This window comes from Schistocerca serialis, chromosome 7 (genome assembly GCF_023864345.2).
Source record: "Schistocerca serialis cubense isolate TAMUIC-IGC-003099 chromosome 7, iqSchSeri2.2, whole genome shotgun sequence".
NCBI classification, from domain to species: Eukaryota; Metazoa; Arthropoda; class Insecta; order Orthoptera; family Acrididae; genus Schistocerca; species Schistocerca serialis.
In genome coordinates, this window is record NC_064644.1 from 604,086,230 (window position 1) to 604,107,600 (window position 21,371).

The window sequence follows — 21,371 nt, forward strand, 5'->3', positions numbered from 1 at the left end:
AGTAGTTCCAACAAAAACTCTCCTGATCGGCACTTTGCCGAAAATTTCGCTACAGAACCCCCTGTCTTGCTTGTGCTTCAGGTAGACGCCGGTTTGCAGCCAGGAAGCGGACAGCAGCAACTTTCAACTAGTTTTGTAGTACTCAAACAACACAGTGAAACAGCATGCATCTTTTCCAGAACTGGAAAAAGTCGACCGTGACAGGATTCGAACCTGCAATCTTCGGATCCGAAGTCCGACGCCTTATCCATTAGGCCACACGGTCACTGGCGCAATGTGCTTCCCCACACACACCTCATTTTCGCCATTTGTACGCTTGCCGGAATGAATTTCCCATCTTTGACGCAATTCTCCAATTTCAGTACTAAAAATGCGAAGCTACTTATTGCTGTGTGCCATCGCAAGTTACATTCAAGCCCTTATGACGCTGATCAAGCAAGAGGTTGCAAATCAGCTTCAATCGCTTACTGCCATCTCAGTCGGTTGCAGAGGGTACGTCACCCTATGTCATACAATGGCGACTTGCCGCCATTACCAAAGCGGCGGCGGCGCCGCCGCCGCCGCCGACGACGACGACGACGACGACGACAACCGCGAGCGTCTCTACCAGGGGTAGAAAATACATCACAAGGACTAAGTATTTCACGTCGGCATTCTCCAGAGACTGCCAAAAGCAGAAGTTTCTGGTGCCTACTTTAATAGCAGCATTCGCACTATTCATTTGCGAGAGCATTTCTTAAATACCGCACCCATTCATAATTCTTTTTATTCTTGACCGCTTTTTTCGAAAGGGCAAAGGTAGAAGGGGCTGTTACAAAATTCATTTGCCTCCTGTGAGGATCGAACTCACAACCTCTGGTTTACTAGACCAGCGCTCTGCCACTGAGCTAAGGAGGCGCCGCCTAGCGCACTTTTCTGGTACTTTATTCTTATGGACTAGTGAATCGGAGCCCTTCAGCTGGGAACGCACCGCATTAGCGACCATTATTTGTATTTAGTTAGCACAGCTGCTGCTTTCCTACACATCTCACACGATATCGATGTACACCTAAAATTCCAAAACAACACATTTATTTCATTTCAGAGTTACTTTCAGTTTCGAAAACCATTCCTCTGATATTAATACGAAGCTAGGCATCGTCTTAACCCGTTACGTTCATTACGCAAGGCTCACGAGAGGGGCGCACGTTGCATCCGCGTAGACACAAAATTTTGCGCCCGCCCAGCGTGGTTCTCGAACCCACGACCCTGAGATTAAGAGTCTCATGCTCGACCGACTGAGCTAGCCGGGCCCCACACAACGTGATACGAGCCATACAGTACTTATGGGACCTGCGACCATCTATGGAAGGTCCTTTTCACTACAGCTTATTTCCTGCTGCCACAAATGAGCTACAATCCTATTCAATGAACAATTGTAACAGATGCCTGTGGCGTAGCTCTTGGGTCCTGAATCAGACGCAGTAGTTCCAACAAAAACTCTCCTGATCGGCACTTTGCCGAAAATTTCGCTACAGAACCCCCTGTCTTGCTTGTGCTTCAGGTAGACGCCGGTTTGCAGCCAGGAAGCGGACAGCAGCAACTTTCAACTAGTTTTGTAGTACTCAAACAACACAGTGAAACAGCATGCATCTTTTGCAGAACTGGAAAAAGTCGACCGTGACAGGATTCGAACCTGCAATCTTCGGATCCGAAGTCCGACGCCTTATCCATTAGGCCACACGGTCACTGGCGCAATGTGCTTCCCCACACACACCTCATTTTCGCCATTTGTACGCTTGCCGGAATGAATTTCCCATCTTTGACGCAATTCTCCAATTTCAGTACTAAAAATGCGAAGCTACTTCTTGCTGTGTCCCATCGCAAGTTACATTCAAGCCCTTATGACGCTGATCAAGCAAGAGGTTGCAAATCAGCTTCAATCGCTTACTGCCATCTCAGTCGGTTGCAGAGGGTACGTCACCCTATGTCATACAATGGCGACTTGCCGCTATTACCAAAGCGGCGGCGGCGCCGACGACGACGACGACAACCGCGAGCGTCTCTACCAGGGGTAGAAAATACATCACAAGGACTAAGTATTTCACGTCGGCATTCTCCAGAGACTGCCAAAAGCAGAAGTTTCTGGTGCCTACTTTAATAGCAGCATTCGCACTATTCATTTGCGAGAGCATTTCTTAAATACCGCACCCATTCATAATTCTTTTTATTCTTGGCCGCTTTTTTCGAAAGGGCAAAGGTAGAAGGGGCTGTTACAAAATTCATTTGTCTCCTGTGAGGATCGAACTCACAACCTCTGGTTTACTAGACCAGCGCTCTGCCACTGAGCTAAGGAGGCGCCGCCTAGCGCACTTTTCTGGTACTTTATTCTTATGGACTAGTGAATCGGAGCCCTTCAGCTGGAAACGCACCGCATTAGCGACCATTATTTGTATTTAGTTAGCACAGCTGCTGCTTTCCTACACATCTCACACGATATCGATGTACACCTAAAATTCCAAAACAACACATTTATTTCATTTCTGAGTTACTTTCAGTTTCGAAAACCATTCCTCTGATATTAATACGAAGCTAGGCATCGTCTTAACCCGTTACGTTCATTACGCAAGGCTCACGAGAGGGGCGCACGTTGCATCCGCGTAGACACAAAATTTTGCGCCCGCCCAGCGTGGTTCTCGAACCCACGACCCTGAGATTAAGAGTCTCATGCTCGACCGACTGAGCTAGCCGGGCCCCACACAACGTGATACGAGCCATACAGTACTTATGGGACCTGCGACCATCTATGGAAGGTCCTTTTCACTACAGCTTATTTCCTGCTGCCACAAATGAGCTACAATCCTATTCAATGAACAATTGTAACAGATGCCTGTGGCGTAGCTCTTGGGTCCTGAATCAGACGCAGTAGTTCCAACAAAAACTCTCCTGATCGGCACTTTGCCGAAAATTTCGCTACAGAACCCCCTGTCTTGCTTGTGCTTCAGGTAGACGCCGGTTTGCAGCCAGGAAGCGGACAGCAGCAACTTTCAACTAGTTTTGTAGTACTCAAACAACACAGTGAAACAGCATGCATCTTTTGCAGAACTGGAAAAAGTCGACCGTGACAGGATTCGAACCTGCAATCTTCGGATCCGAAGTCCGACGCCTTATCCATTAGGCCACACGGTCACTGGCGCAATGTGCTTCCCCACACACACCTCATTTTCGCCATTTGTACGCTTGCCGCAATGAATTTCCCATCTTTGACGCAATTCTCCAATTTCAGTACTAAAAATGCGAAGCTACTTCTTGCTGTGTCCCATCGCAAGTTACATTCAAGCCCTTATGACGCTGATCAAGCAAGAGGTTGCAAATCAGCTTCAATCGCTTACTGCCATCTCAGTCGGTTGCAGAGGGTACGTCACCCTATGTCATACAATGGCGACTTGCCGCTATTACCAAAGCGGCGGCGGCGCCGACGACGACGACGACAACCGCGAGCGTCTCTACCAGGGGTAGAAAATACATCACAAGGACTAAGTATTTCACGTCGGCATTCTCCAGAGACTGCCAAAAGCAGAAGTTTCTGGTGCCTACTTTAATAGCAGCATTCGCACTATTCATTTGCGAGAGCATTTCTTAAATACCGCACCCATTCATAATTCTTTTTATTCTTGGCCGCTTTTTTCGAAAGGGCAAAGGTAGAAGGGGCTGTTACAAAATTCATTTGTCTCCTGTGAGGATCGAACTCACAACCTCTGGTTTACTAGACCAGCGCTCTGCCACTGAGCTAAGGAGGCGCCGCCTAGCGCACTTTTCTGGTACTTTATTCTTATGGACTAGTGAATCGGAGCCCTTCAGCTGGAAACGCACCGCATTAGCGACCATTATTTGTATTTAGTTAGCACAGCTGCTGCTTTCCTACACATCTCACACGATATCGATGTACACCTAAAATTCCAAAACAACACATTTATTTCATTTCTGAGTTACTTTCAGTTTCGAAAACCATTCCTCTGATATTAATACGAAGCTAGGCATCGTCTTAACCCGTTACGTTCATTACGCAAGGCTCACGAGAGGGGCGCAGGTTGCATCCGCGTAGACACAAAATTTTGCGCCCGCCCAGCGTGGGGCTCGAACCCACGACCCTGAGATTAAGAGTCTCATGCTCGACCGACTGAGCTAGCCGGGCCCCACACAACGTGATACGAGCCATACAGTACTTATGGGACCTGCGACCATCTATGGAAGGTCCTTTTCACTACAGCTTATTTCCTGCTGCCACAAATGAGCTACAATCCTATTCAATGAACAATTGTAACAGATGCCTGTGGCGTAGCTCTTGGGTCCTGAATCAGACGCAGTAGTTCCAACAAAAACTCTCCTGATCGGCACTTTGCCGAAAATTTCGCTACAGAACCCCCTGTCTTGCTTGTGCTTCAGGTAGACGCCGGTTTGCAGCCAGGAAGCGGACAGCAGCAACTTTCAACTAGTTTTGTAGTACTCAAACAACACAGTGAAACAGCATGCATCTTTTGCAGAACTGGAAAAAGTCGACCGTGACAGGATTCGAACCTGCAATCTTCGGATCCGAAGTCCGACGCCTTATCCATTAGGCCACACGGTCACTGGCGCAATGTGCTTCCCCACACACACCTCATTTTCGCCATTTGTACGCTTGCCGGAATGAATTTCCCATCTTTGACGCAATTCTCCAATTTCAGTACTAAAAATGCGAAGCTACTTATTGCTGTGTGCCATCGCAAGTTACATTCAAGCCCTTATGACGCTGATCAAGCAAGAGGTTGCAAATCAGCTTCAATCGCTTACTGCCATCTCAGTCGGTTGCAGAGGGTACGTCACCCTATGTCATACAATGGCGACTTGCCGCCATTACCAAAGCGGCGGCGGCGGCGGCGACGACGACGACGACGACGACAACCGTGAGGGTCTCTACCAGGGGTAGAAAATACATCACAAGAACTAAGTATTTCACGTCGGCATTCTCCAGAGACTGCCAAAAGCAGCAGTTTCTGGTGCCTACTTTAATAGCAGCATTCGCACTATTCATTTGCGAGAGCATTTCTTAAATACCGCACCCATTCATAATTCTTTTTATTCTTGACCGCTTTTTTCGAAAGGGCAAAGGTAGAAGGGGCTGTTACAAAATTCATTTGCCTCCTGTGAGGATCGAACTCACAACCTCTGGTTTACTAGACCAGCGCTCTGCCACTGAGCTAAGGAGGCGCCGCCTAGCGCACTTTTCTGGTACTTTATTCTTATGGACTAGTGAATCGGAGCCCTTCAGCTGGAAACGCACCGCATTAGCGACCATTATTTGTATTTAGTTAGCACAGCTGCTGCTTTCCTACACATCTCACACGATATCGATGTACACCTAAAATTCCAAAACAACACATTTATTTCATTTCAGAGTTACTTTCAGTTTCGAAAACCATTCCTCTGATATTAATACGAAGCTAGGCATCGTCTTAACCCGTTACGTTCATTACGCAAGGCTCACGAGAGGGGCGCAGGTTGCATCCGCGTAGACACAAAATTTTGCGCCCGCCCAGCGTGGGGCTCGAACCCACGACCCTGAGATTAAGAGTCTCATGCTCGACCGACTGAGCTAGCCGGGCCCCACACAACGTGATACGAGCCATACAGTACTTATGGGACCTGCGACCATCTATGGAAGGTCCTTTTCACTACAGCTTATTTCCTGCTGCCACAAATGAGCTACAATCCTATTCAATGAACAATTGTAACAGATGCCTGTGGCGTAGCTCTTGGGTCCTGAATCAGACGCAGTAGTTCCAACAAAAACTCTCCTGATCGGCACTTTGCCGAAAATTTCGCTACAGAACCCCCTGTCTTGCTTGTGCTTCAGGTAGACGCCGGTTTGCAGCCAGGAAGCGGACAGCAGCAACTTTCAACTAGTTTTGTAGTACTCAAACAACACAGTGAAACAGCATGCATCTTTTGCAGAACTGGAAAAAGTCGACCGTGACAGGATTCGAACCTGCAATCTTCGGATCCGAAGTCCGACGCCTTATCCATTAGGCCACACGGTCACTGGCGCAATGTGCTTCCCCACACACACCTCATTTTCGCCATTTGTACGCTTGCCGGAATGAATTTCCCATCTTTGACGCAATTCTCCAATTTCAGTACTAAAAATGCGAAGCTACTTCTTGCTGTGTCCCATCGCAAGTTACATTCAAGCCCTTATGACGCTGATCAAGCAAGAGGTTGCAAATCAGCTTCAATCGCTTACTGCCATCTCAGTCGGTTGCAGAGGGTACGTCACCCTATGTCATACAATGGCGACTTGCCGCTATTACCAAAGCGGCGGCGGCGCCGACGACGACGACGACAACCGCGAGCGTCTCTACCAGGGGTAGAAAATACATCACAAGGACTAAGTATTTCACGTCGGCATTCTCCAGAGACTGCCAAAAGCAGAAGTTTCTGGTGCCTACTTTAATAGCAGCATTCGCACTATTCATTTGCGAGAGCATTTCTTAAATACCGCACCCATTCATAATTCTTTTTATTCTTGACCGCTTTTTTCGAAAGGGCAAAGGTAGAAGGGGCTGTTACAAAATTCATTTGCCTCCTGTGAGGATCGAACTCACAACCTCTGGTTTACTAGACCAGCGCTCTGCCACTGAGCTAAGGAGGCGCCGCCTAGCGCACTTTTCTGGTACTTTATTCTTATGGACTAGTGAATCGGAGCCCTTCAGCTGGAAACGCACCGCATTAGCGACCATTATTTGTATTTAGTTAGCACAGCTGCTGCTTTCCTACACATCTCACACGATATCGATGTACACCTAAAATTCCAAAACAACACATTTATTTCATTTCAGAGTTACTTTCAGTTTCGAAAACCATTCCTCTGATATTAATACGAAGCTAGGCATCGTCTTAACCCGTTACGTTCATTACGCAAGGCTCACGAGAGGGGCGCAGGTTGCATCCGCGTAGACACAAAATTTTGCGCCCGCCCAGCGTGGTTCTCGAACCCACGACCCTGAGATTAAGAGTCTCATGCTCGACCGACTGAGCTAGCCGGGCCCCACACAACGTGATACGAGCCATACAGTACTTATGGGACCTGCGACCATCTATGGAAGGTCCTTTTCACTACAGCTTATTTCCTGCTGCCACAAATGAGCTACAATCCTATTCAATGAACAATTGTAACAGATGCCTGTGGCGTAGCTCTTGGGTCCTGAATCAGACGCAGTAGTTCCAACAAAAACTCTCCTGATCGGCACTTTGCCGAAAATTTCGCTACAGAACCCCCTGTCTTGCTTGTGCTTCAGGTAGACGCCGGTTTGCAGCCAGGAAGCGGACAGCAGCAACTTTCAACTAGTTTTGTAGTACTCAAACAACACAGTGAAACAGCATGCATCTTTTGCAGAACTGGAAAAAGTCGACCGTGACAGGATTCGAACCTGCAATCTTCGGATCCGAAGTCCGACGCCTTATCCATTAGGCCACACGGTCACTGGCGCAATGTGCTTCCCCACACACACCTCATTTTCGCCATTTGTACGCTTGCCGGAATGAATTTCCCATCTTTGACGCAATTCTCCAATTTCAGTACTAAAAATGCGAAGCTACTTATTGCTGTGTGCCATCGCAAGTTACATTCAAGCCCTTATGACGCTGATCAAGCAAGAGGTTGCAAATCAGCTTCAATCGCTTACTGCCATCTCAGTCGGTTGCAGAGGGTACGTCACCCTATGTCATACAATGGCGACTTGCCGCCATTACCAAAGCGGCGGCGGCGCCGCCGCCGCCGCCGCCGCCGACGACGACGACGACGACGACGACAACCGCGAGCGTCTCTACCAGGGGTAGAAAATACATCACAAGGACTAAGTATTTCACGTCGGCATTCTCCAGAGACTGCCAAAAGCAGAAGTTTCTGGTGCCTACTTTAATAGCAGCATTCGCACTATTCATTTGCGAGAGCATTTCTTAAATACCGCACCCATTCATAATTCTTTTTATTCTTGGCCGCTTTTTTCGAAAGGGCAAAGGTAGAAGGGGCTGTTACAAAATTCATTTGCCTCCTGTGAGGATCGAACTCACAACCTCTGGTTTACTAGACCAGCGCTCTGCCACTGAGCTAAGGAGGCGCCGCCTAGCGCACTTTTCTGGTACTTTATTCTTATGGACTAGTGAATCGGAGCCCTTCAGCTGGAAACGCACCGCATTAGCGACCATTATTTGTATTTAGTTAGCACAGCTGCTGCTTTCCTACACATCTCACACGATATCGATGTACACCTAAAATTCCAAAACAACACATTTATTTCATTTCTGAGTTACTTTCAGTTTCGAAAACCATTCCTCTGATATTAATACGAAGCTAGGCATCGTCTTAACCCGTTACGTTCATTACGCAAGGCTCACGAGAGGGGCGCAGGTTGCATCCGCGTAGACACAAAATTTTGCGCCCGCCCAGCGTGGGGCTCGAACCCACGACCCTGAGATTAAGAGTCTCATGCTCGACCGACTGAGCTAGCCGGGCCCCACACAACGTGATACGAGCCATACAGTACTTATGGGACCTGCGACCATCTATGGAAGGTCCTTTTCACTACAGCTTATTTCCTGCTGCCACAAATGAGCTACAATCCTATTCAATGAACAATTGTAACAGATGCCTGTGGCGTAGCTCTTGGGTCCTGAATCAGACGCAGTAGTTCCAACAAAAACTCTCCTGATCGGCACTTTGCCGAAAATTTCGCTACAGAACCCCCTGTCTTGCTTGTGCTTCAGGTAGACGCCGGTTTGCAGCCAGGAAGCGGACAGCAGCAACTTTCAACTAGTTTTGTAGTACTCAAACAACACAGTGAAACAGCATGCATCTTTTGCAGAACTGGAAAAAGTCGACCGTGACAGGATTCGAACCTGCAATCTTCGGATCCGAAGTCCGACGCCTTATCCATTAGGCCACACGGTCACTGGCGCAATGTGCTTCCCCACACACACCTCATTTTCGCCATTTGTACGCTTGCCGGAATGAATTTCCCATCTTTGACGCAATTCTCCAATTTCAGTACTAAAAATGCGAAGCTACTTATTGCTGTGTGCCATCGCAAGTTACATTCAAGCCCTTATGACGCTGATCAAGCAAGAGGTTGCAAATCAGCTTCAATCGCTTACTGCCATCTCAGTCGGTTGCAGAGGGTACGTCACCCTATGTCATACAATGGCGACTTGCCGCCATTACCAAAGCGGCGGCGGCGCCGCCGCCGCCGCCGACGACGACGACGACAACCGTGAGGGTCTCTACCAGGGGTAGAAAATACATCACAAGAACTAAGTATTTCACGTCGGCATTCTCCAGAGACTGCCAAAAGCAGCAGTTTCTGGTGCCTACTTTAATAGCAGCATTCGCACTATTCATTTGCGAGAGCATTTCTTAAATACCGCACCCATTCATAATTCTTTTTATTCTTGACCGCTTTTTTCGAAAGGGCAAAGGTAGAAGGGGCTGTTACAAAATTCATTTGCCTCCTGTGAGGATCGAACTCACAACCTCTGGTTTACTAGACCAGCGCTCTGCCACTGAGCTAAGGAGGCGCCGCCTAGCGCACTTTTCTGGTACTTTATTCTTATGGACTAGTGAATCGGAGCCCTTCAGCTGGAAACGCACCGCATTAGCGACCATTATTTGTATTTAGTTAGCACAGCTGCTGCTTTCCTACACATCTCACACGATATCGATGTACACCTAAAATTCCAAAACAACACATTTATTTCATTTCAGAGTTACTTTCAGTTTCGAAAACCATTCCTCTGATATTAATACGAAGCTAGGCATCGTCTTAACCCGTTACGTTCATTACGCAAGGCTCACGAGAGGGGCGCAGGTTGCATCCGCGTAGACACAAAATTTTGCGCCCGCCCAGCGTGGGGCTCGAACCCACGACCCTGAGATTAAGAGTCTCATGCTCGACCGACTGAGCTAGCCGGGCCCCACACAACGTGATACGAGCCATACAGTACTTATGGGACCTGCGACCATCTATGGAAGGTCCTTTTCACTACAGCTTATTTCCTGCTGCCACAAATGAGCTACAATCCTATTCAATGAACAATTGTAACAGATGCCTGTGGCGTAGCTCTTGGGTCCTGAATCAGACGCAGTAGTTCCAACAAAAACTCTCCTGATCGGCACTTTGCCGAAAATTTCGCTACAGAACCCCCTGTCTTGCTTGTGCTTCAGGTAGACGCCGGTTTGCAGCCAGGAAGCGGACAGCAGCAACTTTCAACTAGTTTTGTAGTACTCAAACAACACAGTGAAACAGCATGCATCTTTTGCAGAACTGGAAAAAGTCGACCGTGACAGGATTCGAACCTGCAATCTTCGGATCCGAAGTCCGACGCCTTATCCATTAGGCCACACGGTCACTGGCGCAATGTGCTTCCCCACACACACCTCATTTTCGCCATTTGTACGCTTGCCGGAATGAATTTCCCATCTTTGACGCAATTCTCCAATTTCAGTACTAAAAATGCGAAGCTACTTATTGCTGTGTGCCATCGCAAGTTACATTCAAGCCCTTATGACGCTGATCAAGCAAGAGGTTGCAAATCAGCTTCAATCGCTTACTGCCATCTCAGTCGGTTGCAGAGGGTACGTCACCCTATGTCATACAATGGCGACTTGCCGCCATTACCAAAGCGGCGGCGGCGCCGCCGCCGCCGCCGACGACGACGACGACAACCGTGAGGGTCTCTACCAGGGGTAGAAAATACATCACAAGAACTAAGTATTTCACGTCGGCATTCTCCAGAGACTGCCAAAAGCAGCAGTTTCTGGTGCCTACTTTAATAGCAGCATTCGCACTATTCATTTGCGAGAGCATTTCTTAAATACCGCACCCATTCATAATTCTTTTTATTCTTGACCGCTTTTTTCGAAAGGGCAAAGGTAGAAGGGGCTGTTACAAAATTCATTTGCCTCCTGTGAGGATCGAACTCACAACCTCTGGTTTACTAGACCAGCGCTCTGCCACTGAGCTAAGGAGGCGCCGCCTAGCGCACTTTTCTGGTACTTTATTCTTATGGACTAGTGAATCGGAGCCCTTCAGCTGGAAACGCACCGCATTAGCGACCATTATTTGTATTTAGTTAGCACAGCTGCTGCTTTCCTACACATCTCACACGATATCGATGTACACCTAAAATTCCAAAACAACACATTTATTTCATTTCTGAGTTACTTTCAGTTTCGAAAACCATTCCTCTGATATTAATACGAAGCTAGGCATCGTCTTAACCCGTTACGTTCATTACGCAAGGCTCACGAGAGGGGCGCAGGTTGCATCCGCGTAGACACAAAATTTTGCGCCCGCCCAGCGTGGGGCTCGAACCCACGACCCTGAGATTAAGAGTCTCATGCTCGACCGACTGAGCTAGCCGGGCCCCACACAACGTGATACGAGCCATACAGTACTTATGGGACCTGCGACCATCTATGGAAGGTCCTTTTCACTACAGCTTATTTCCTGCTGCCACAAATGAGCTACAATCCTATTCAATGAACAATTGTAACAGATGCCTGTGGCGTAGCTCTTGGGTCCTGAATCAGACGCAGTAGTTCCAACAAAAACTCTCCTGATCGGCACTTTGCCGAAAATTTCGCTACAGAACCCCCTGTCTTGCTTGTGCTTCAGGTAGACGCCGGTTTGCAGCCAGGAAGCGGACAGCAGCAACTTTCAACTAGTTTTGTAGTACTCAAACAACACAGTGAAACAGCATGCATCTTTTGCAGAACTGGAAAAAGTCGACCGTGACAGGATTCGAACCTGCAATCTTCGGATCCGAAGTCCGACGCCTTATCCATTAGGCCACACGGTCACTGGCGCAATGTGCTTCCCCACACACACCTCATTTTGGCCATTTGTACGCTTGCCGGAATGAATTTCCCATCTTTGACGCAATTCTCCAATTTCAGTACTAAAAATGCGAAGCTACTTCTTGCTGTGTCCCATCGCAAGTTACATTCAAGCCCTTATGACGCTGATCAAGCAAGAGGTTGCAAATCAGCTTCAATCGCTTACTGCCATCTCAGTCGGTTGCAGAGGGTACGTCACCCTATGTCATACAATGGCGACTTGCCGCTATTACCAAAGCGGCGGCGGCGCCGACGACGACGACGACAACCGCGAGCGTCTCTACCAGGGGTAGAAAATACATCACAAGGACTAAGTATTTCACGTCGGCATTCTCCAGAGACTGCCAAAAGCAGAAGTTTCTGGTGCCTACTTTAATAGCAGCATTCGCACTATTCATTTGCGAGAGCATTTCTTAAATACCGCACCCATTCATAATTCTTTTTATTCTTGGCCGCTTTTTTCGAAAGGGCAAAGGTAGAAGGGGCTGTTACAAAATTCATTTGCCTCCTGTGAGGATCGAACTCACAACCTCTGGTTTACTAGACCAGCGCTCTGCCACTGAGCTAAGGAGGCGCCGCCTAGCGCACTTTTCTGGTACTTTATTCTTATGGACTAGTGAATCGGAGCCCTTCAGCTGGAAACGCACCGCATTAGCGACCATTATTTGTATTTAGTTAGCACAGCTGCTGCTTTCCTACACATCTCACACGATATCGATGTACACCTAAAATTCCAAAACAACACATTTATTTCATTTCTGAGTTACTTTCAGTTTCGAAAACCATTCCTCTGATATTAATACGAAGCTAGGCATCGTCTTAACCCGTTACGTTCATTACGCAAGGCTCACGAGAGGGGCGCAGGTTGCATCCGCGTAGACACAAAATTTTGCGCCCGCCCAGCGTGGGGCTCGAACCCACGACCCTGAGATTAAGAGTCTCATGCTCGACCGACTGAGCTAGCCGGGCCCCACACAACGTGATACGAGCCATACAGTACTTATGGGACCTGCGACCATCTATGGAAGGTCCTTTTCACTACAGCTTATTTCCTGCTGCCACAAATGAGCTACAATCCTATTCAATGAACAATTGTAACAGATGCCTGTGGCGTAGCTCTTGGGTCCTGAATCAGACGCAGTAGTTCCAACAAAAACTCTCCTGATCGGCACTTTGCCGAAAATTTCGCTACAGAACCCCCTGTCTTGCTTGTGCTTCAGGTAGACGCCGGTTTGCAGCCAGGAAGCGGACAGCAGCAACTTTCAACTAGTTTTGTAGTACTCAAACAACACAGTGAAACAGCATGCATCTTTTGCAGAACTGGAAAAAGTCGACCGTGACAGGATTCGAACCTGCAATCTTCGGATCCGAAGTCCGACGCCTTATCCATTAGGCCACACGGTCACTGGCGCAATGTGCTTCCCCACACACACCTCATTTTCGCCATTTGTACGCTTGCCGGAATGAATTTCCCATCTTTGACGCAATTCTCCAATTTCAGTACTAAAAATGCGAAGCTACTTATTGCTGTGTGCCATCGCAAGTTACATTCAAGCCCTTATGACGCTGATCAAGCAAGAGGTTGCAAATCAGCTTCAATCGCTTACTGCCATCTCAGTCGGTTGCAGAGGGTACGTCACCCTATGTCATACAATGGCGACTTGCCGCCATTACCAAAGCGGCGGCGGCGCCGTCGCCGCCGACGACGACGACGACAACCGTGAGGGTCTCTACCAGGGGTAGAAAATACATCACAAGAACTAAGTATTTCACGTCGGCATTCTCCAGAGACTGCCAAAAGCAGCAGTTTCTGGTGCCTACTTTAATAGCAGCATTCGCACTATTCATTTGCGAGAGCATTTCTTAAATACCGCACCCATTCATAATTCTTTTTATTCTTGACCGCTTTTTTCGAAAGGGCAAAGGTAGAAGGGGCTGTTACAAAATTCATTTGCCTCCTGTGAGGATCGAACTCACAACCTCTGGTTTACTAGACCAGCGCTCTGCCACTGAGCTAAGGAGGCGCCGCCTAGCGCACTTTTCTGGTACTTTATTCTTATGGACTAGTGAATCGGAGCCCTTCAGCTGGAAACGCACCGCATTAGCGACCATTATTTGTATGTAGTTAGCACAGCTGCTGCTTTCCTACACATCTCACACGATATCGATGTACACCTAAAATTCCAAAACAACACATTTATTTCATTTCAGAGTTACTTTCAGTTTCGAAAACCATTCCTCTGATATTAATACGAAGCTAGGCATCGTCTTAACCCGTTACGTTCATTACGCAAGGCTCACGAGAGGGGCGCAGGTTGCATCCGCGTAGACACAAAATTTTGCGCCCGCCCAGCGTGGGGCTCGAACCCACGACCCTGAGATTAAGAGTCTCATGCTCGACCGACTGAGCTAGCCGGGCCCCACACAACGTGATACGAGCCATACAGTACTTATGGGACCTGCGACCATCTATGGAAGGTCCTTTTCACTACAGCTTATTTCCTGCTGCCACAAATGAGCTACAATCCTATTCAATGAACAATTGTAACAGATGCCTGTGGCGTAGCTCTTGGGTCCTGAATCAGACGCAGTAGTTCCAACAAAAACTCTCCTGATCGGCACTTTGCCGAAAATTTCGCTACAGAACCCCCTGTCTTGCTTGTGCTTCAGGTAGACGCCGGTTTGCAGCCAGGAAGCGGACAGCAGCAACTTTCAACTAGTTTTGTAGTACTCAAACAACACAGTGAAACAGCATGCATCTTTTGCAGAACTGGAAAAAGTCGACCGTGACAGGATTCGAACCTGCAATCTTCGGATCCGAAGTCCGACGCCTTATCCATTAGGCCACACGGTCACTGGCGCAATGTGCTTCCCCACACACACCTCATTTTCGCCATTTGTACGCTTGCCGGAATGAATTTCCCATCTTTGACGCAATTCTCCAATTTCAGTACTAAAAATGCGAAGCTACTTCTTGCTGTGTCCCATCGCAAGTTACATTCAAGCCCTTATGACGCTGATCAAGCAAGAGGTTGCAAATCAGCTTCAATCGCTTACTGCCATCTCAGTCGGTTGCAGAGGGTACGTCACCCTATGTCATACAATGGCGACTTGCCGCTATTACCAAAGCGGCGGCGGCGCCGACGACGACGACGACGACAACCGCGAGCGTCTCTACCAGGGGTAGAAAATACATCACAAGGACTAAGTATTTCACGTCGGCATTCTCCAGAGACTGCCAAAAGCAGAAGTTTCTGGTGCCTACTTTAATAGCAGCATTCGCACTATTCATTTGCGAGAGCATTTCTTAAATACCGCACCCATTCATAATTCTTTTTATTCTTGACCGCTTTTTTCGAAAGGGCAAAGGTAGAAGGGGCTGTTACAAAATTCATTTGCCTCCTGTGAGGATCGAACTCACAACCTCTGGTTTACTAGACCAGCGCTCTGCCACTGAGCTAAGGAGGCGCCGCCTAGCGCACTTTTCTGGTACTTTATTCTTATGGACTAGTGAATCGGAGCCCTTCAGCTGGAAACGCACCGCATTAGCGACCATTATTTGTATTTAGTTAGCACAGCTGCTGCTTTCCTACACATCTCACACGATATCGATGTACACCTAAAATTCCAAAACAACACATTTATTTCATTTCTGAGTTACTTTCAGTTTCGAAAACCATTCCTCTGATATTAATACGAAGCTAGGCATCGTCTTAACCCGTTACGTTCATTACGCAAGGCTCACGAGAGGGGCGCAGGTTGCATCCGCGTAGACACAAAATTTTGCGCCCGCCCAGCGTGGGGCTCGAACCCACGACCCTGAGATTAAGAGTCTCATGCTCGACCGACTGAGCTAGCCGGGCCCCACACAACGTGATACGAGCCATACAGTACTTATGGGACCTGCGACCATCTATGGAAGGTCCTTTTCACTACAGCTTATTTCCTGCTGCCACAAATGAGCTACAATCCTATTCAATGAACAATTGTAACAGATGCCTGTGGCGTAGCTCTTGGGTCCTGAATCAGACGCAGTAGTTCCAACAAAAACTCTCCTGATCGGCACTTTGCCGAAAATTTCGCTACAGAACCCCCTGTCTTGCTTGTGCTTCAGGTAGACGCCGATTTGCAGCCAGGAAGCGGACAGCAGCAACTTTCAACTAGTTTTGTAGTACTCAAACAACACAGTGAAACAGCATGCATCTTTTGCAGAACTGGAAAAAGTCGACCGTGACAGGATTCGAACCTGCAATCTTCGGATCCGAAGTCCGACGCCTTATCCATTAGGCCACACGGTCACTGGCGCAATGTGCTTCCCCACACACACCTCATTTTCGCCATTTGTACGCTTGCCGGAATGAATTTCCCATCTTTGACGCAATTCTCCAATTTCAGTACTAAAAATGCGAAGCTACTTCTTGCTGTGTCCCATCGCAAGTTACATTCAAGCCCTTATGACGCTGATCAAGCAAGAGGTTGCAAATCAGCTTCAATCGCTTACTGCCATCTCAGTCGGTTGCAGAGGGTACGTCACCCTATGTCATACAATGGCGACTTGCCGCTATTACCAAAGCGGCGGCGGCGCCGACGACGACGACGACAACCGCGAGGGTCTCTACCAGGGGTAGAAAATACATCACAAGGACTAAGTATTTCACGTCGGCATTCTCCAGAGACTGCCAAAAGCAGAAGTTTCTGGTGCCTACTTTAATAGCAGCATTCGCACTATTCATTTGCGAGAGCATTTCTTAAATACCGCACCCATTCATAATTCTTTTTATTCTTGACCGCTTTTTTCGAAAGGGCAAAGGTAGAAGGGGCTGTTACAAAATTCATTTGCCTCCTGTGAGGATCGAACTCACAACCTCTGGTTTACTAGACCAGCGCTCTGCCACTGAGCTAAGGAGGCGCCGCCTAGCGCACTTTTCTGGTACTTTATTCTTATGGACTAGTGAATCGGAGCCCTTCAGCTGGAAACGCACCGCATTAGCGACCATTATTTGTATTTAGTTAGCACAGCTGCTGCTTTCCTACACATCTCACACGATATCGATGTACACCTAAAATTCCAAAACAACACATTTATTTCATTTCAGAGTTACTTTCAGTTTCGAAAACCATTCCTCTGATATTAATACGAAGCTAGGCATCGTCTTAACCCGTTACGTTCATTACGCAAGGCTCACGAGAGGGGCGCAGGTTGCATCCGCGTAGACACAAAATTTTGCGCCCGCCCAGCGTGGGGCTCGAACCCACGACCCTGAGATTAAGAGTCTCATGCTCGACCGACTGAGCTAGCCGGGCCCCACACAACGTGATACGAGCCATACAGTACTTATGGGACCTGCGACCATCTATGGAAGGTCCTTTTCACTACAGCTTATTTCCTGCTGCCACAAATGAGCTACAATCCTATTCAATGAACAATTGTAACAGATGCCTGTGGCGTAGCTCTTGGGTCCTGAATCAGACGCAGTAGTTCCAACAAAAACTCTCCTGATCGGCACTTTGCCGAAAATTTCGCTACAGAACCCCCTGTCTTGCTTGTGCTTCAGGTAGACGCCGGTTTGCAGCCAGGAAGCGGACAGCAGCAACTTTCAACTAGTTTTGTAGTACTCAAACAACACAGTGAAACAGCATGCATCTTTTGCAGAACTGGAAAAAGTCGACCGTGACAGGATTCGAACCTGCAATCTTCGGATCCGAAGTCCGACGCCTTATCCATTAGGCCACACGGTCACTGGCGCAATGTGCTTTCCCACACACACCTCATTTTCGCCATTTGTACGCTTGCCGGAATGAATTTCCCATCTTTGACGCAATTCTCCAATTTCAGTACTAAAAATGCGAAGCTACTTCTTGCTGTGTCCCATCGCAAGTTACATTCAAGCCCTTATGACGCTGATCAAGCAAGAGGTTGCAAATCAGCTTCAATCGCTTACTGCCATCTCAGTCGGTTGCAGAGGGTACGTCACCCTATGTCATACAATGGCGACTTGCCGCTATTACCAAAGCGGCGGCGGCGCCGACGACGACGACGACAACCGCGAGCGTCTCTACCAGGGGTAGAAAATACATCACAAGGACTAAGTATTTCACGTCGGCATTCTCCAGAGACTGCCAAAAGCAGAAGTTTCTGGTGCCTACTTTAATAGCAGCATTCGCACTATTCATTTGCGAGAGCATTTCTTAAATACCGCACCCATTCATAATTCTTTTTATTCTTGGCCGCTTTTTTCGAAAGGGCAAAGGTAGAAGGGGCTGTTACAAAATTCATTTGCCTCCTGTGAGGATCGAACTCACAACCTCTGGTTTACTAGACCAGCGCTCTGCCACTGAGCTAAGGAGGCGCCGCCTAGCGCACTTTTCTGGTACTTTATTCTTATGGACTAGTGAATCGGAGCCCTTCAGCTGGAAACGCACCGCATTAGCGACCATTATTTGTATTTAGTTAGCACAGCTGCTGCTTTCCTACACATCTCACACGATATCGATGTACACCTAAAATTCCAAAACAACACATTTATTTCATTTCTGAGTTACTTTCAGTTTCGAAAACCATTCCTCTGATATTAATACGAAGGTAGGCATCGTCTTAACCCGTTACGTTCATTACGCAAGGCTCACGAGAGGGGCGCAGGTTGCATCCGCGTAGACACAAAATTTTGCGCCCGCCCAGCGTGGGGCTCGAACCCACGACCCTGAGATTAAGAGTCTCATGCTCGACCGACTGAGCTAGCCGGGCCCCACACAACGTGATACGAGCCATACAGTACTTATGGGACCTGCGACCATCTATGGAAGGTCCTTTTCACTACAGCTTATTTCCTGCTGCCACAAATGAGCTACAATCCTATTCAATGAATAATTGTAACAGATGCCTGTGGCGTAGCTCTTGGGTCCTGAATCAGACGCAGTAGTTCCAACAAAAACTCTCCTGATCGGCACTTTGCCGAAAATTTCGCTACAGAACCCCCTGTCTTGCTTGTGCTTCAGGTAGACGCCGGTTTGCAGCCAGGAAGCGGACAGCAGCAACTTTCAACTAGTTTTGTAGTACTCAAACAACACAGTGAAACAGCATGCATCTTTTGCAGAACTGGAAAAAGTCGACCGTGACAGGATTCGAACCTGCAATCTTCGGATCCGAAGTCCGACGCCTTATCCATTAGGCCACACGGTCACTGGCGCAATGTGCTTCCCCACACACACCTCATTTTCGCCATTTGTACGCTTGCCGGAATGAATTTCCCATCTTTGACGCAATTCTCCAATTTCAGTACTAAAAATGCGAAGCTACTTCTTGCTGTGTGCCATCGCAAGTTACATTCAAGCCCTTATGACGCTGATCAAGCAAGAGGTTGCAAATCAGCTTCAATCGCTTACTGCCATCTCAGTCGGTTGCAGAGGGTACGTCACCCTATGTCATACAATGGCGACTTGCCGCTATTACCAAAGCGGCGGCGGCGCCGACGACGACGACGACAACCGCGAGCGTCTCTACCAGGGGTAGAAAATACATCACAAGGACTAAGTATTTCACGTCGGCATTCTCCAGAGACTGCCAAAAGCAGAAGTTTCTGGTGCCTACTTTAATAGCAGCATTCGCACTATTCATTTGCGAGAGCATTTCTTAAATACCGCACCCATTCATAATTCTTTTTATTCTTGACCGCTTTTTTCGAAAGGGCAAAGGTAGAAGGGGCTGTTACAAAATTCATTTGCCTCCTGTGAGGATCGAACTCACAACCTCTGGTTTACTAGACCAGCGCTCTGCCACTGAGCTAAGGAGGCGCCGCCTAGCGCACTTTTCTGGTACTTTATTCTTATGGACTAGTGAATCGGAGCCCTTCAGCTGGAAACGCACCGCATTAGCGACCATTATTTGTATTTAGTTAGCACAGCTGCTGCTTTCCTACACATCTCACACGATATCGATGTACACCTAAAATTCCAAAACAACACATTTATTTCATTTCAGAGTTACTTTCAGTTTCAAAAACCATTCCTCTGATATTAATACGAAGCTAGGCATCGTCTTAACCCGTTACGTTCATTACGCAAGGCTCACGAGAGGGGCGCAGGTTGCATCCGCGTAGACACAAAATTTTGCGCCCGCCCAGCGTGGGGCTCGAACCCACGACCCTGAGATTAAGAGTCTCATGCTCGACCGACTGAGCTAGCCGGGCCCCACACAACGTGTTACGAGCCATACAGTACTTATGGGACCTGCGACCATCTATGGAAGGTCCTTTTCACTACAGCTTATTTCCTGCTGCCACAAATGAGCTACAATCCTATTCAATGAACAATTGTAACAGATGCCTGTGGCGTAGCTCTTGGGTCCTGAATCAGACGCAGTAGTTCCAACAAAAACTCTCCTGATCGGCACTTTGCCGAAAATTTCGCTACAGAACCCCCTGTCTTGCTTGTGCTTCAGGTAGACGCCGGTTTGCAGCCAGGAAGCGGACAGCAGCAACTTTCAACTAGTTTTGTAGTACTCAAACAACACAGTGAAACAGCATGCATCTTTTGCAGAACTGGAAAAAGTCGACCGTGACAGGATTCGAACCTGCAATCTTCGGATCCGAAGTCCGACGCCTTATCCATTAGGCCACACGGTCACTGGCGCAATGTGCTTCCCCACACACACCTCATTTTCGCCATTTGTACGCTTGCCGGAATGAATTTCCCATCTTTGACGCAATTCTCCAATTTCAGTACTAAAAATGCGAAGCTACTTCTTGCTGTGTCCCATCGCAAGTTACATTCAAGCCCTTATGACGCTGATCAAGCAAGAGGTTGCAAATCAGCTTCAATCGCTTACTGCCATCTCAGTCGGTTGCAGAGGGTACGTCACCCTATGTCATACAATGGCGACTTGCCGCTATTACCAAAGCGGCGGCGGCGCCGACGACGACGACGACAACCGCGAGCGTCTCTACCAGGGGTAGAAAATACATCACAAGGACTAAGTATTTCACGTCGGCATTCTCCAGAGACTGCCAAAAGCAGAAGTTTCTGGTGCCTACTTTAATAGCAGCATTCGCACTATTCATTTGCGAGAGCATTTCTTAAATACCGCACCCATTCATAATTCTTTTTATTCTTGACCGCTTTTTTCGAAAGGGCAAAGGTAGAAGGGGCTGTTACAAAATTCATTTGCCTCCTGTGAGGATCGAACTCACAACCTCTGGTTTACTAGACCAGCGCTCTGCCACTGAGCTAAGGAGGCGCCGCCTAGCGCACTTTTCTGGTACTTTATTCTTATGGACTAGTGAATCGGAGCCCTTCAGCTGGAAACGCACCGCATTAGCGACCATTATTTGTATTTAGTTAGCACAGCTGCTGCTTTCCTACACATCTCACACGATATCGATGTACACCTAAAATTCCAAAACAACACATTTATTTCATTTCAGAGTTACTTTCAGTTTCAAAAACCATTCCTCTGATATTAATA

The 21,371-nt window shown here is 47.9% G+C and overlaps 44 non-coding genes across 44 annotated transcripts; all 44 read right to left on the bottom strand.

Moving 5' to 3' along the window:
* Positions 1 to 192: 192 nt before the first annotated feature.
* Positions 193 to 265, bottom strand: Trnar-ucg (transfer RNA arginine (anticodon UCG)). The gene has a single exon. It is a non-coding gene; the product is annotated as a tRNA-Arg (tRNA).
* Positions 266 to 825: 560 nt separating this feature from the next.
* Positions 826 to 897, bottom strand: Trnat-agu (transfer RNA threonine (anticodon AGU)). The gene has a single exon. It is a non-coding gene; the product is annotated as a tRNA-Thr (tRNA).
* Positions 898 to 1,219: 322 nt separating this feature from the next.
* On the bottom strand, positions 1,220 to 1,292 carry Trnak-cuu (transfer RNA lysine (anticodon CUU)). The gene has a single exon. It is a non-coding gene; the product is annotated as a tRNA-Lys (tRNA).
* A 362-nt stretch (positions 1,293 to 1,654) lies between these two features.
* On the bottom strand, positions 1,655 to 1,727 carry Trnar-ucg (transfer RNA arginine (anticodon UCG)). The gene has a single exon. It is a non-coding gene; the product is annotated as a tRNA-Arg (tRNA).
* A 539-nt stretch (positions 1,728 to 2,266) lies between these two features.
* On the bottom strand, positions 2,267 to 2,338 carry Trnat-agu (transfer RNA threonine (anticodon AGU)). Its single transcript has one exon. It is a non-coding gene; the product is annotated as a tRNA-Thr (tRNA).
* Positions 2,339 to 2,660: 322 nt separating this feature from the next.
* Trnak-cuu (transfer RNA lysine (anticodon CUU)) lies at positions 2,661 to 2,733 on the bottom strand. Its single transcript has one exon. It is a non-coding gene; the product is annotated as a tRNA-Lys (tRNA).
* Positions 2,734 to 3,095: 362 nt separating this feature from the next.
* On the bottom strand, positions 3,096 to 3,168 carry Trnar-ucg (transfer RNA arginine (anticodon UCG)). The gene has a single exon. It is a non-coding gene; the product is annotated as a tRNA-Arg (tRNA).
* A 539-nt stretch (positions 3,169 to 3,707) lies between these two features.
* Positions 3,708 to 3,779, bottom strand: Trnat-agu (transfer RNA threonine (anticodon AGU)). The gene has a single exon. It is a non-coding gene; the product is annotated as a tRNA-Thr (tRNA).
* Positions 3,780 to 4,101: 322 nt separating this feature from the next.
* On the bottom strand, positions 4,102 to 4,174 carry Trnak-cuu (transfer RNA lysine (anticodon CUU)). The gene has a single exon. It is a non-coding gene; the product is annotated as a tRNA-Lys (tRNA).
* Positions 4,175 to 4,536: 362 nt separating this feature from the next.
* On the bottom strand, positions 4,537 to 4,609 carry Trnar-ucg (transfer RNA arginine (anticodon UCG)). Its single transcript has one exon. It is a non-coding gene; the product is annotated as a tRNA-Arg (tRNA).
* A 548-nt stretch (positions 4,610 to 5,157) lies between these two features.
* On the bottom strand, positions 5,158 to 5,229 carry Trnat-agu (transfer RNA threonine (anticodon AGU)). Its single transcript has one exon. It is a non-coding gene; the product is annotated as a tRNA-Thr (tRNA).
* Positions 5,230 to 5,551: 322 nt separating this feature from the next.
* Positions 5,552 to 5,624, bottom strand: Trnak-cuu (transfer RNA lysine (anticodon CUU)). The gene has a single exon. It is a non-coding gene; the product is annotated as a tRNA-Lys (tRNA).
* Positions 5,625 to 5,986: 362 nt separating this feature from the next.
* Trnar-ucg (transfer RNA arginine (anticodon UCG)) lies at positions 5,987 to 6,059 on the bottom strand. The gene has a single exon. It is a non-coding gene; the product is annotated as a tRNA-Arg (tRNA).
* A 539-nt stretch (positions 6,060 to 6,598) lies between these two features.
* Trnat-agu (transfer RNA threonine (anticodon AGU)) lies at positions 6,599 to 6,670 on the bottom strand. The gene has a single exon. It is a non-coding gene; the product is annotated as a tRNA-Thr (tRNA).
* Positions 6,671 to 6,992: 322 nt separating this feature from the next.
* On the bottom strand, positions 6,993 to 7,065 carry Trnak-cuu (transfer RNA lysine (anticodon CUU)). Its single transcript has one exon. It is a non-coding gene; the product is annotated as a tRNA-Lys (tRNA).
* A 362-nt stretch (positions 7,066 to 7,427) lies between these two features.
* On the bottom strand, positions 7,428 to 7,500 carry Trnar-ucg (transfer RNA arginine (anticodon UCG)). The gene has a single exon. It is a non-coding gene; the product is annotated as a tRNA-Arg (tRNA).
* A 566-nt stretch (positions 7,501 to 8,066) lies between these two features.
* Trnat-agu (transfer RNA threonine (anticodon AGU)) lies at positions 8,067 to 8,138 on the bottom strand. Its single transcript has one exon. It is a non-coding gene; the product is annotated as a tRNA-Thr (tRNA).
* Positions 8,139 to 8,460: 322 nt separating this feature from the next.
* Trnak-cuu (transfer RNA lysine (anticodon CUU)) lies at positions 8,461 to 8,533 on the bottom strand. Its single transcript has one exon. It is a non-coding gene; the product is annotated as a tRNA-Lys (tRNA).
* A 362-nt stretch (positions 8,534 to 8,895) lies between these two features.
* Positions 8,896 to 8,968, bottom strand: Trnar-ucg (transfer RNA arginine (anticodon UCG)). The gene has a single exon. It is a non-coding gene; the product is annotated as a tRNA-Arg (tRNA).
* A 551-nt stretch (positions 8,969 to 9,519) lies between these two features.
* On the bottom strand, positions 9,520 to 9,591 carry Trnat-agu (transfer RNA threonine (anticodon AGU)). Its single transcript has one exon. It is a non-coding gene; the product is annotated as a tRNA-Thr (tRNA).
* Positions 9,592 to 9,913: 322 nt separating this feature from the next.
* Trnak-cuu (transfer RNA lysine (anticodon CUU)) lies at positions 9,914 to 9,986 on the bottom strand. Its single transcript has one exon. It is a non-coding gene; the product is annotated as a tRNA-Lys (tRNA).
* Positions 9,987 to 10,348: 362 nt separating this feature from the next.
* On the bottom strand, positions 10,349 to 10,421 carry Trnar-ucg (transfer RNA arginine (anticodon UCG)). Its single transcript has one exon. It is a non-coding gene; the product is annotated as a tRNA-Arg (tRNA).
* Positions 10,422 to 10,972: 551 nt separating this feature from the next.
* Positions 10,973 to 11,044, bottom strand: Trnat-agu (transfer RNA threonine (anticodon AGU)). The gene has a single exon. It is a non-coding gene; the product is annotated as a tRNA-Thr (tRNA).
* Positions 11,045 to 11,366: 322 nt separating this feature from the next.
* On the bottom strand, positions 11,367 to 11,439 carry Trnak-cuu (transfer RNA lysine (anticodon CUU)). The gene has a single exon. It is a non-coding gene; the product is annotated as a tRNA-Lys (tRNA).
* A 362-nt stretch (positions 11,440 to 11,801) lies between these two features.
* On the bottom strand, positions 11,802 to 11,874 carry Trnar-ucg (transfer RNA arginine (anticodon UCG)). The gene has a single exon. It is a non-coding gene; the product is annotated as a tRNA-Arg (tRNA).
* Positions 11,875 to 12,413: 539 nt separating this feature from the next.
* On the bottom strand, positions 12,414 to 12,485 carry Trnat-agu (transfer RNA threonine (anticodon AGU)). Its single transcript has one exon. It is a non-coding gene; the product is annotated as a tRNA-Thr (tRNA).
* A 322-nt stretch (positions 12,486 to 12,807) lies between these two features.
* On the bottom strand, positions 12,808 to 12,880 carry Trnak-cuu (transfer RNA lysine (anticodon CUU)). The gene has a single exon. It is a non-coding gene; the product is annotated as a tRNA-Lys (tRNA).
* A 362-nt stretch (positions 12,881 to 13,242) lies between these two features.
* On the bottom strand, positions 13,243 to 13,315 carry Trnar-ucg (transfer RNA arginine (anticodon UCG)). Its single transcript has one exon. It is a non-coding gene; the product is annotated as a tRNA-Arg (tRNA).
* Positions 13,316 to 13,863: 548 nt separating this feature from the next.
* Trnat-agu (transfer RNA threonine (anticodon AGU)) lies at positions 13,864 to 13,935 on the bottom strand. Its single transcript has one exon. It is a non-coding gene; the product is annotated as a tRNA-Thr (tRNA).
* Positions 13,936 to 14,257: 322 nt separating this feature from the next.
* Positions 14,258 to 14,330, bottom strand: Trnak-cuu (transfer RNA lysine (anticodon CUU)). The gene has a single exon. It is a non-coding gene; the product is annotated as a tRNA-Lys (tRNA).
* A 362-nt stretch (positions 14,331 to 14,692) lies between these two features.
* Positions 14,693 to 14,765, bottom strand: Trnar-ucg (transfer RNA arginine (anticodon UCG)). Its single transcript has one exon. It is a non-coding gene; the product is annotated as a tRNA-Arg (tRNA).
* Positions 14,766 to 15,307: 542 nt separating this feature from the next.
* On the bottom strand, positions 15,308 to 15,379 carry Trnat-agu (transfer RNA threonine (anticodon AGU)). Its single transcript has one exon. It is a non-coding gene; the product is annotated as a tRNA-Thr (tRNA).
* Positions 15,380 to 15,701: 322 nt separating this feature from the next.
* On the bottom strand, positions 15,702 to 15,774 carry Trnak-cuu (transfer RNA lysine (anticodon CUU)). Its single transcript has one exon. It is a non-coding gene; the product is annotated as a tRNA-Lys (tRNA).
* A 362-nt stretch (positions 15,775 to 16,136) lies between these two features.
* On the bottom strand, positions 16,137 to 16,209 carry Trnar-ucg (transfer RNA arginine (anticodon UCG)). Its single transcript has one exon. It is a non-coding gene; the product is annotated as a tRNA-Arg (tRNA).
* Positions 16,210 to 16,748: 539 nt separating this feature from the next.
* Trnat-agu (transfer RNA threonine (anticodon AGU)) lies at positions 16,749 to 16,820 on the bottom strand. The gene has a single exon. It is a non-coding gene; the product is annotated as a tRNA-Thr (tRNA).
* A 322-nt stretch (positions 16,821 to 17,142) lies between these two features.
* On the bottom strand, positions 17,143 to 17,215 carry Trnak-cuu (transfer RNA lysine (anticodon CUU)). Its single transcript has one exon. It is a non-coding gene; the product is annotated as a tRNA-Lys (tRNA).
* A 362-nt stretch (positions 17,216 to 17,577) lies between these two features.
* Positions 17,578 to 17,650, bottom strand: Trnar-ucg (transfer RNA arginine (anticodon UCG)). Its single transcript has one exon. It is a non-coding gene; the product is annotated as a tRNA-Arg (tRNA).
* Positions 17,651 to 18,189: 539 nt separating this feature from the next.
* On the bottom strand, positions 18,190 to 18,261 carry Trnat-agu (transfer RNA threonine (anticodon AGU)). Its single transcript has one exon. It is a non-coding gene; the product is annotated as a tRNA-Thr (tRNA).
* Positions 18,262 to 18,583: 322 nt separating this feature from the next.
* Trnak-cuu (transfer RNA lysine (anticodon CUU)) lies at positions 18,584 to 18,656 on the bottom strand. Its single transcript has one exon. It is a non-coding gene; the product is annotated as a tRNA-Lys (tRNA).
* A 362-nt stretch (positions 18,657 to 19,018) lies between these two features.
* On the bottom strand, positions 19,019 to 19,091 carry Trnar-ucg (transfer RNA arginine (anticodon UCG)). The gene has a single exon. It is a non-coding gene; the product is annotated as a tRNA-Arg (tRNA).
* Positions 19,092 to 19,630: 539 nt separating this feature from the next.
* Positions 19,631 to 19,702, bottom strand: Trnat-agu (transfer RNA threonine (anticodon AGU)). The gene has a single exon. It is a non-coding gene; the product is annotated as a tRNA-Thr (tRNA).
* Positions 19,703 to 20,024: 322 nt separating this feature from the next.
* Trnak-cuu (transfer RNA lysine (anticodon CUU)) lies at positions 20,025 to 20,097 on the bottom strand. Its single transcript has one exon. It is a non-coding gene; the product is annotated as a tRNA-Lys (tRNA).
* Positions 20,098 to 20,459: 362 nt separating this feature from the next.
* Trnar-ucg (transfer RNA arginine (anticodon UCG)) lies at positions 20,460 to 20,532 on the bottom strand. The gene has a single exon. It is a non-coding gene; the product is annotated as a tRNA-Arg (tRNA).
* A 539-nt stretch (positions 20,533 to 21,071) lies between these two features.
* Trnat-agu (transfer RNA threonine (anticodon AGU)) lies at positions 21,072 to 21,143 on the bottom strand. Its single transcript has one exon. It is a non-coding gene; the product is annotated as a tRNA-Thr (tRNA).
* Positions 21,144 to 21,371: the final 228 nt, after the last annotated feature.